This window comes from Thermobia domestica, chromosome 1 (assembly GCF_964235325.1).
Source record: "Thermobia domestica chromosome 1, izTheDome1.hap1.1, whole genome shotgun sequence".
Classification (NCBI taxonomy): domain Eukaryota; kingdom Metazoa; phylum Arthropoda; class Insecta; order Zygentoma; family Lepismatidae; genus Thermobia; species Thermobia domestica.
The window spans coordinates 392,839,012-392,851,014 of NC_137454.1; the positions used below are offsets into that span (position 1 = coordinate 392,839,012).

General features: G+C 37.7%; 1 protein-coding gene and 1 pseudogene across 5 annotated transcripts in view; one reads left to right on the top strand and one right to left on the bottom strand.

The window, feature by feature from the left end:
• The window catches only part of LOC145665261 (glutamate receptor ionotropic, kainate 2), a 1,060,711-nt gene that overhangs the window by 553,354 nt on the left and 495,354 nt on the right, over nt 1-12,003 (top strand). The window lies entirely within an intron of this gene.
• LOC145665278 (tubulin beta-4B chain pseudogene) lies at nt 6,412-7,952 on the bottom strand (annotated as a pseudogene).

The window sequence follows — 12,003 nt, forward strand, 5'->3', positions numbered from 1 at the left end:
CAGATTTCCCTAGTAAACTTGTGGATTCCGTATTTTTGTACAATATACGGCTGTTCGGATAATGGATTTTTCTCAGTGTAACATTATTATTATTATGATTATTATTGTTATTATTACAAGGCAATCTATTAAGATCTAATTTACTTTCTTTTCAGGTGAGTATCTACATATGCGAGGAAACTTGGTAACATCTACCGCTAAATTTACATCGTAAGAATGTAAAAGGTCAGGAGAAAAGCCTGACTATCTGCCAGGGGGTAAGTATAAAAGACAATGTGAGTTGCGTACTTTTATACACCACTGCCGTTACTTGTGAGAAATAGGGGCCAACTCCTGCTATTTAATTTCTCCATCTTTCGAGACAACCCCCTTCAAGATAAAACTTCCTTACTCCAAATGATATTGGACGAAAATGAGTGGATAAATGAAGGGTAAAATAGGTTCATCCAGAGCCGTAACTTGTGGGGGGGCAACTGCCCCCAGGGAAGCTTCCCAACGTTCGAGGGGGTCCCATTTTAAGACAAAATTTTCTTACTCCATATACGATACGAACAAGAAATCATAAATGAAGCATCAAACAGGTTCACTACATTACATAGACAAAACAGCACACAAAAGGTAAATAAAACAAAAATGAGTCGTGGGCCTATTTCAGTAAAAAATGTCTACTGTTAGGGGCCCTAGAAATAATAATTATTCGTATGGCTTTTAGATTTGTCAATATTGTTCCCTTAATTAATTTATCATGTATGGAAAGGTCCCAGGGGAGTAACTAACAGCCCCGCAGACCTTGCCGTGGGTAAGGACCTACAGGCTCCGGGGGACTCATAAAGAATAAGAGAAAGATGGGAAGAAGGGGCCCAAGAATTAGAAAAACTTTTCTAGGGGAGCCTAATGCTTCCCCCAAGAAAAAATAAAGTTACGGCGCTGGGTTCATCACACCCCAATAATAAACAAGTAATCAAAAAAAATTCTTAAGCCATTTATACATCATCAAATATTGTATTAAATGTTTCAGCAAAGTGGAATTTGGACGTATATGATACAAAGTTGTATGCAGCTTTTGGGTTGGTTACAACATTAGATGCAACTGTTCTAAAATAAATTATGTTCTATTTCTATCCAACATTACATCAAAGAAAACAAACGAAAAAAATGTACTTTTCCAAAACAAATGCAACAATTGAATGAAGAAATGTAAACAAATAAGCAACGAAATTAAGTTTTGTATTTTATTATTTATATTGCGTGTCAAAGTTTTAGCCAACTTATTTGATCAAATGGTTATCAAAGATAAGTTTGATGCAACAGTTGATAGAAAACTATGACCATGTATAATGGCTTTTAAAGAAACAAAAATTTGAAATGTGCCCATTTCAATAACGTATCTACTATTAGGGTTACCAGAATAATATGTAGTTCTTAAGACTTTAGGTTGTGAGATATTGCACCATCAATTTAGCTAGTAAAGCATTGAAAGGAGCCCCCCATACAATTTCCAAAAGAACTGAAAATGATTTAACGTGCTGCTGCGCTTCCATCTTTTGAACAAAATATATTTCCTTAAAATGAAGCACAAATTTAATATGACTCTTATTTCAATAAAACGCCAGTAAGAACCCAGAAGAAATAAAAATGTTTATTAGGGCTTTCTACAGTTGGAGGAAAAATTTCACTTTCATATTTTCCCAGGGGGTTCAAACATTAACCAGGCACGTAGCCAGGATTTCGTGAAGGAGGAGAGTCCGTGACATGAAATACTGTGGCCATCACACCAAGGCCTCGATCATTCAAAACCATTTTACTGGAACATATATTGGTTCGTTTAGCCAGGATTTCGTAACGAGGGGGAGGGAGGGTGACATGAAATTCTGAAGGCCCAGGAGCTCGATCAATCTAAACTATTATAAACAAATATTGGTTTGTTAGAACAATAAAATGAGGATATGTTCTTAAGTATTTTCATAACAAACTGAAGAAATCTCGAGTAAAATAATAAAAGAAATATTAAAAAAAAGATTTTGCAATGTATTTACGTTCTTTCTCTGTTCATTCAAATATAGCAATTTTCCTTTCATTATGACCTCAACTATTATAAAAAGTGCATATCTGCTATTATAAAAAGTACATACTCAATAACGTCTTGTAAAATATTTTACAATATCTGCGTTCCTTTCTCTGTTGAATCAAATGTTAACAGAACTTTCTTTCCACATAAATTTTTGTTTTTATTATTCCGTCAACTACTGTCTGTTCCAAATGACAGGTTAAAGGAGCAGTAAAACATTGTTTTCGAAATGACATGTTTGATACTACAAGGATGCGAAGGCAAAAAATGATGATAAAAAATGTCAACGCTGTTACACAACGGCACTATGCTTTGAAATCTCCCTGACTAGTAGCGGAAATTCTGAGAATTCCGTAACTTTTCTAGAAAGTTCAAATTCCCTGACTCTTCCAGGGTATCTCGCTCATCTCGCCACCATGTATTGCAAGTAATACAAATCTCCTCATAAGAAAGAGTAGTCAAAAGATGGAGAAGATAAAATGGACAGAGAGAGCAACAAACGAAGGTGTTTAAAAACGGATAGGAGGGAAGAGGACGCATCTAGCCAGCATCCTTCGTAGGAAACGCAATTGGATTGGACACATCTTGCGAAGAAATTGTCTTCTTCATACTACCGTAGAAGAAAAGATGGAAGGAAAGGGAAGAATAGGAAGAAGAAGAACACAAGTGATCGATGATTTGAAAAATAGAAGAAAATATTGGGAGTTAAAAGAGAAAGCTGAAGATCGAGAAACGTGGAAGAAACATTTCCAGGTCCAAGCCTAAAATTAAAAAAAAAAAAAACTCATTAGTCTCCAAAGAGCAGAATACTTAATATGATTAGGTTAAAGAAAGCTGAGATCTGACAGCTGCATGTGCTGTAAAGAAAACGCTATTTCTAGGCAACCAACTTAACTGACTGTACTGTTGTCGGCAGTTGAATGTTGAATCTTCAGACAAGTACTCTAAGTACTATTATTTGTGATATTTGAACACCATGCACTACAAATCATTCTGTTATGTTATTACGATAATAAAATTATTATTTGTTAAACGTTCTAAGATTATTGCCAAAGCTGCAGTCTATTCTATAGCAGAGCCCTTTATAACAGTGTCTCCGGCGTATCACGTGTTTTGTCCAACTGCCAAACGCTAGCTTTCGTTAACCCTACAGTAATTAGCATAATAGGATACGCAGTACACAAATGGACTATATATGTTTCAATAAAGTTAATATAATATGACTAATTTTATGAACTGTTACTATGTATCAACACGGAAAATTGAATTCCTGACTAATTCAATTTTTACTACTCTTCGAGAGTACTCACAGTCGGTTTACCAGATTTTTGTGCACGTTTCTAGTAGCTGCTCCACTGGAAGACAATGGATTCTCATCCCTCCATCGAAATCCAATGAAGACAGTATAGTGATTCATCGGAACATCTAAATCTATGTCATTGCAATGACGATATGCATGAGGTCATTTCAGTTGTTGTCGATGGTGTGGCGGTTAACATTATTACATATTATCTGGGACATCGGCTGGGAGGTCCATATCTAACAGTGTATAGTGAACTGGTGTTCAGATACACACGTGCTTCGTCCGTTATTAAAGTGTCTTAAATTCTGCTGATAAATTGTACTACAATTTGTACCCTGTTCTGTTGTACCACTACCAACTTCAACAATCTGCAATGTCCGACATCTTTAATGGGATGCGGCCGCCTCATGTCTTGTGATTAAGTGCTGGTTGCACTGTCCATTTTTCCATCTTTGAAAGACACTAACCACTTCAGCTCGCGAACACTTGACTAGTTGTACTGTTTCCCAAATGCTTGTTCCTAGTCGTCTGACCATCACAATCTGGCCCCTACCAAATTCAGATATATCACCGCTCTTCCCCATTCTCCATACAAGCATCACACTGATTGATCGAATGAGATATTTAACACCGCTTGGTGAGCGGTTCTGCTGTAGCCCGGTCCATCAACTCAACGACTTCGTTCAAAAAGTAGCGGGTGGTCATTATGTTTTAGGCGGTCACGTGATTTAAATAGCTGCGGACTACGATCGTCAACATAGAATGTAGGAGGTTCTGTTTCAGTTCCTGGTCACTTACACCGCAATTGCATGACGGATCCAAGTGACAATCCGCTTTAATGCTCACAGAGAGTTTTCTTCCGACCACTGTTCCTCTTTGCCAATGTGGTTTTAGTGTGAGTGTAGTACGTCATCATAACCTTGGATACAGTCTCTCGCGACACATTTTACATACTTTCTACTTTCGCCATGCTCGCAATATATAACGCGAGCCAACATTTGACTTCTTTGGAAATGAGAGAGAGAGCCCATTTTTCGCGATCACCGTGTGTTCAGTTCACTGCTCACTGCTGTTCTACACCTCCTCCCGTAGGATAAACTTTGCCCTAACCCACCGCCGCCAACAGCCTGAGCCAAACAGTCGCAGTTGCCAATCCAGACATTTGACGTCTTTCAAACTCCAAGATACACCTTAAATGAATAAGTATATATAATATATACTGTACGTTTGTGTGTTTAATACACTTTGATAAAGTTTCAACTTCCTTTAAAAAACTGACTTCTTCCGACTCACTGCTTTTATACTGTAGTGTAGCCAAACTTATGACCGAAAGACGTTCCGGAAACTACTGTATCAATACTAAATTTAATAAATAAGCGCATGTTACAATATTATCTCAATATTTTGAGGAAGAGGTTTAAATCCCTTAGTCTTTCTGTTTGATCCATCAGGGATTTACCCAAAGAATGGAGCGTTCTGAGGATCTGTCCTGAATTTTTGTAAATTTAGTCTAATTTTATGGGTGATTTTATAAATGTTATTTATCCTCATTGAATTTGGATCCCCCAAAAAGCTTTTAACCCTCCCGAAATAAATTCCTATGTATGTGTCTGTATGCTATCACTTCTAAATTCTGAATCGACTGTCATATTTCATGCGGAGTACAATACTTGTTTTATCTGTTTTTATGGTGTCGAGATTCTAGTCATACCTGCTGTCGCTTGCAGTGAACTCTGAAATGCCTACTTACCAATGGCTAAAACGGTATCGTCTAACACCTATTAGATGTAGGTTAAAAGTGGCATCAAAATTGGCCTGTTATGCTAAACTTCGATAAATCCATAGTCGATTCTCTTAACAAGCATTTTGGACCCACCTGGGCATTTGACCAATCATTGGTGTATTACATTAATTATTTTTAATAAAGTGAGAGCGGTTTCAGGTTCGATTCCCGATGGGGACACTGGGTCGAAAAAGCGTGAAAGTTTTTTCAGGCAGACATCCTGAGGGAGGTTTTCCTGGGTTTTCCTCATTAAATGCCGGGATGGTACCTAACATAAATCCCAGGTCACTTCCTTCTTTCCATTTCCCCGGATAGTGTGATCGTTAAGGAACGTCATCCATCATACGTGTAGGGATAATATGGCCAAAAATGCCGAAAGCCCAGAAATCTAATTTCTCCTTTGTCCCCCTTTAAGGGGGCAGACTACTAAATATTTTTCAAAAGCTAACGATTTAATCTTTTGTCAGTTTTTTGTAAGTGAAAAGAGAAAGTGATAATGAAATGTAGCTCACCTCAGTAATAGATAATGTTATTCTACACCTGAAAATACGAATCGGAAGAATTTTCAGTGTTGCCATCCATAGAAATTACAGTATGACCAGAATTTGAATTACCCAAAAATCTAGGTTATGGTAGCGGCTAGAAAAATGAACTCAACGGCAATTGATGACTTATCATACTGTCTGTATTTCTCGTTAATTACTTTCTAAATAATATTTGTATTTATTTTGTAATAAAGAGTACATAATAAATAACTTTTAATTATCAGTAGAATTAAAATACAAATATTATTTAAAAAGTAGTTAACAAGGAGTTTGTTTCCGTGATTTATAAGCCTGATAGCTTTTCAGACAGGGACTGCTAGTCAGATATTTTTAAATAGAAGTAAATAAATACATATAGGATAATTAGGTCACATATATCAGGCAATAATAAAATCGACAAGTTTTGCAATATACCTAAATTTCCATTGCAACGTCGGGGCAGAGGTGGCTCAGTGGTAGAGCGTTCACCTCTGGTGCCTGAGATTTCTGGTTTGATCCCAGCTTTCACAAAGTGGGTTTTGTTGTGGAGAAACACCGTATGCGTGGGTTATCTCGGGGTTCTCCCGTTTCCTCCCACTTTCCATTCTGCCATTTTTGATTCATGTCTCATCATCACCGTTTCCTTTAGCCTAGCCGGCATAAACGTGGAACGTAAAACTTAAAGATTTTATTTCATTTTACGTTTAAGGACATGAAAATCACAGTCAATATAATTCATCATAAAATTATTTATTAATAAACAATTAAGACATAAGAATACAAGACGTAGCAATACAAGACAAGACGTAGCAATACAAGACAAAACGTAGCAATACAAGTGCTATTCTCCTGCTGCTTCCCCTCCTTCACCGCCTTCTCCTTCCCCAATATTTTGATACTGAATATATTCGTCTATTGTCTCATTAAAAACTTTCTCTGCATCAGTGAATTCGGATTCCTCCATACCTTCCCCGATGTACCAATGTAAAAAAGCTTTTCTTCTAAACATGGCAGAAAATTGTTCAGATATGCGTTTCAGACACTCAACTATTGCTGTAGAATTTCCAATGAATGTAGCTGACATTTTAAGCCCTCGAGGTGGAATATCACACACTGCAGTTTTGGTACTATTTGGAATCCATTCTGAAAAGTAGCTGCTATTTTTGTCATGTACATTCAACATTTGTTCTTCGACTTCTTTCGTGGACATTCTTCCTCTGAAGACTGCGGCTGCTGTTAGGTATTTCCCGTGTCGAGGATCACACGCAACCATCATATTTTTAGCATCAAACATTTGCTGAGTCAATTCGGGAACCGTTAATGCACGATACTGTTGACCTCCTCGAGATGTAAGAGGGGTAAATCCAGTTATAAATACATGAAGTCTTGGAAATGGTACAAGATTGACGGCCAGTTTACGAAGATCAGAGTTTAGCTGACCGGGAAACCTCAAACAGGTGGTGACTCCTGATAACACAGCGGACACTAAGTGATTCAAGTCGCCAAATGTTGGTGTGACTAACTTTAGGGTTTTAAAGCATATATCATACAGGGCTTCATTGTCAATACAGTATGTCATATCTGTAGTATCTATGAGCTTAGAAAAGGCCAGCGTTGCGTTATATGGTGATACCACGACGTCGGACACTTTGGCAGATGGCAAGACAGTGTAAGTGCAAAGAATTCTATCTGGATATTCTTCCTTGATTTTAGCCATCAGCAGAGACCCCAGTCCAGCTCCAGTGCCTCCTCCAACAGAATGCGTCATCTGGAATCCCTGTAAACAATCACAACTTTCCGTTTCTTTCCTGACAACATCCATCACGGAATCAGCTACTTCAGCGCCCTCAGTCAGATAGCCTTTGGCAAAATTATTGGCTCCTCCACCTTGGCCATAAACGAAGTTGTCCGGACGGTAGACTTGTCCAAATGGGCCAGCTCTTATAGAATCCATAGATCCAGGTTCTAAGTCAACCATAACCGCACGTGGAACATATTTTCCATTGCTAGCTTCGGTGTAATACACATTTATACGTTCTAACTGCAGATCTGAATCTCCATGATAAAAACCACTCGGATCAATTCCATGTTCATCAGATATTACTTCCCAAAATTTTCCTCCAATCTTATTCCCACACTGGCCCGGTTGAAGATGTAAAATTTCCCTCATCCTTGTAGAGTTAATATAAATAAAAGTATCAAAGAAACCCCCCAATACCCTTAGAATAGCACAAGAAAGTTTAAGGATCCCCCCTTTTGTACCCACTTGTATAAAGCATAAAACCATAGAAATTAGTTATAAAAGAATCTTTGTAAAAACATTTTTATTGTTGAATCTAAATTGTTGACAAAGTTTCTTCTAACAATGAAAGACACAATTTCAAAAAAATAATAGTATATTTGTTTCTCTCAGACGGACATAATCCACACTATAAGCTTCGCACTTCTCGCTGGTTATACAATTAGAAAAAAATTGTAGGTGGCGTACTTAAAAAGGTAGGTTACAAGCGTAATTCCTACGTATAACTGAAAACGCATGTTTTATAATACTTGCTGTATAAGTGTTCCATCTATACGTACTTTCCGTATGAAACAATATAGGCGGTTAGTGTCTCATGTTTAAATGGACGTACAGAACATATAGCTGAGGAATGTAACACAAGTATATGCATGTGATATACGGAAAACTGTTAGATGTCACTCATCCTGCAACGGCATGATGTAACAGCTAAGGGCAATGCCTATGTAGCATACGGATAACGTATGCTCCTTACTGATTTCCGTAGTAAGCAAGAGAATACCGTATATTTGTACAATATACCGCTGTCCGGAGAGCGGATTTTTCTCAGTGTAGTAGCTACCGCGCATACCTCTGATGCACAAGCTCCTGAATGGGTTGTTTCTACTGGGACCGCATCTAATACACAAAAGTGCTTCAGATTGCACTTTAAACTGTAGATATCCCCGTACATATTCTCGCTGCTGACAAAGAAAGTAATTACAAACTGTTAAGTGTCGATTTTGTGTGCTGTCGCTATGATGTTGAACCCAGGACCGATGATATAAAGAAATACGAAATTAGACTCTTTAATAATTTATCAGTAAGTTCTTACAGATGTCTGCAGCAGCTGACGAAATTCGAAACTCTACACAGTTTTCCGCTTTTCTGAATTCATGTTATGAGGTAAGAAAATAGCACAGTTAAAGAAAGGAAATACTATTCAAACGAGTTAATTTCTTGGACAATTGAGCAGGGCTAAAGTATATGAGTTCGAACCTCTGGCGTAGATGACATTCTCGCAAGCTGTGTGAATGCTGCTCGCCTCGAATCATTAGGGAGCAATTAAGTTTGCTACAAGCTCTGAATGAGCATGTGTGAATGTAACAGTTATGAAGAGCCTCTACACAGATGTAAATTCTCGTAAGGTTCTCTCGGATTTCCTTGGTCAAAAAGGAACACCTCAACAAAACAACAAGCAGACTTCTGAGTTCAATATAAGAGTACATAAGCCAAATATCAATGGGAATCAAGGAAGAATCCCGTAATTAATTAATTAATTAAGAGAAACCTGGGCCGGAATACGAACTCTGAACAGATCATTTGAATTTGTGATGTTTGTACTACAGGGCCGCGATGGCTCAGTGGTAGAGCGTTTACTTTTTCTGCGTGAAGTCCTTTGTTCGATCTTAGCTCAAGTCAAGTAAACTTTGTGATGGGCAAACATCATGTGTGTGGGTTTTCTCGGGGTTCTTCCATTTCCTCCCACTTTCTTCATTCCACCATTTCATTCATTTCTCATTACCGTCTCCTTTAGCATAGCCGGTATAACGTGGGACGTAAAACTTAAAGCTGTCTGTACTACATTCTGACTAAATTTGAGGCATCTCGGTTAGTAGTTTTGCGAGGACAGAATGATAAGTATTGTTTTGATTTTCTTGTTTTGATGTTTCTCTGTCTGTTGCATCAAAGTCTTTCAATGAGACGAATTCTGTCATAATATACGCAAATCTCTATCCATCTTCAATCATTGGTTCTTGAAGAGACCAGCTGCGTAAATCTCTCTCCAAGAGATTTCCCTTTTACTATCAGGCCCAGGAAGAACATTGGAAATTCGACAGAATATGAGATGCCTGTATTCTTCTCCCGCACGTAGTGTGTCTTTGGAATTAGGACGCACTCGACCGCACTCTCTCTGCAACAGGTACGAAAATACTATGTAAATTCTAGTTAACTTTGGGCTTCGCGGTGATGTGCATCTTCGAAGTTTAGAGATAGAATCAATTTCATGTCATCGAGTCGGAAAGTTGAATTTAGTTTCTGGAGCGTATATAACTTTCGGACTTGAAATTTGTGCTATGGAATTATTATTATTATTATTATTATTATTATTATTATTATTATTATTATTATTATTATTATTATTATTATTATTATTATTATTATTATTATTATTATTATATTATTTTGTGAGATAATATTCTCTGACGACCATCAATGGCGCCGATTTCTTTGTAACTTGAGGGGCATTCATAAAAATGGATATAACAATAAAAATACATATCCATAAGAGTAAAGGGGGCCCACATGAGCTCTTGACCATCACCGGAGCACCCTTGCCTATCATCGTATGTTACAGAGCTTATTCAAGCAAACCTTCTCGGCCATGACTGCCTCTATTCCTGATTGAGGATAGTTAAATGTTAGCATTAAACACTATTGTTCCTTAGGGGGGCGCGGTGGCTCAGTGGTAGAGCGTTCACCTCCGGTGATTGGGGTCCCTGGTTCGATCCCAGCTCGCGCCGTGTGGACTTTGTGGTGGACAAACACCGTGCTCGTGGGTTTTCTCGGGGTTCTCCCGTTTCCTCCCACTTTCTTCTCCTTTAGCCTAACCGGCATAACCGTGGGACGTTAAACTTAAAGATTTCATTTTTTTTGTTCCTTGTACGGAAAATTTGCTTAACTTCAAATTTATTCAAGAACTATCATTTTGTTACACACTATTATGTATACCATTTGTGATTTTCATGAATTAATCGAACTTTGTCAGATTTTTACACAGTACGGCACTTAGAAAATTCCGATGTGTCCTTCAAAGAATTGTTCCAACTTAACGCTTTTTTTAAGAAATAAAAGAATTTTTTTGTCGCGTCCTCATATCCAGGAGGAACATGATGTATCCATTTGTGAATTTTCACTGGTTTAGACGAATACTAGTGAATGAATTTTGACAAGCGAGAAATGCTATTAACATCAGTAATATTTATCCTCAGTATCATTTTTCGTTATTTTCTACGTTCTTCTTTACCACTGTCTCTCTCTACGCAAGTTCTGACACTTTAATGAGAATCTTAGACAAATACCATTTTGGAACACTTCGGAACTTTGCATGTGTAATCCCCGCTCCTGTGGAAAATTCTTATGTTCGGAACTTGCATCCTTGACACAAGCAGGGCAGGTATTTCAGGAATCATATATACTAGACTCTCGCTAATCCGGCCCTCAGTAGTCCGGCCTCTCAGTAATCCGGCGCACATCCAACCAAAAACACGTGCGCAATGAATTATCGTGCGCATGCGCAACAATGCTTAGTTAAACAATGCTTTATATACTTACGTATTCGAAATTGTAGCATGCTTTATAGTTCGGTTGCGTGGTAAAGCGTGCCACCGTCGTGTATTATCATTGCGACAGTTAAAAATTAGGGACATGTTTCATAGTGATAATACTCAAGGACAGTTTTCTTTGAAAATTAATGTATATTTGGATTTAATGAAGTATATAATCTATGTTTTAAAATTATATCCTTCGATTTAATAAAGTACAGTACACTATATCCCGTATGTTTTCAAAATAAATAAAAAACAAGATAAATAAATAAATGTCAGACACTCAATAATCCGGCACTTCCGCTAATCCGGTATCTATATGTGCCAGGAATGGCCGGAATAGCGAGAGTCTAGTGCAGATATTCGTCAACAAAGATTACCAGCTCATGGAAGGTAACCGCTTTAAGAAACTCCTGTTTAAGAAGTGCAAACTATCACCATATAAATAAGAATGCTACGACTTGCATTGGCTTTCATCCAAGGGCGCCGATTTCTCTGTCAATGTATGGGGCTCATTCAGATGAAGAAGGTATATATGAGGATTTTGAGAAATTGTATTCAAATTAGCCTATGTCACATTCTATAGTCAGAGACAATGAGGAGGTCCTGGATCCCCAGGATCGGCGTCCTTGCTTGTACTTTTATTGTCATCTTCCGTTTATACTGTTTCTAAAGTTATAGCCGTTTATACTGTTTCTAATGTTATAGCCGTTTATAC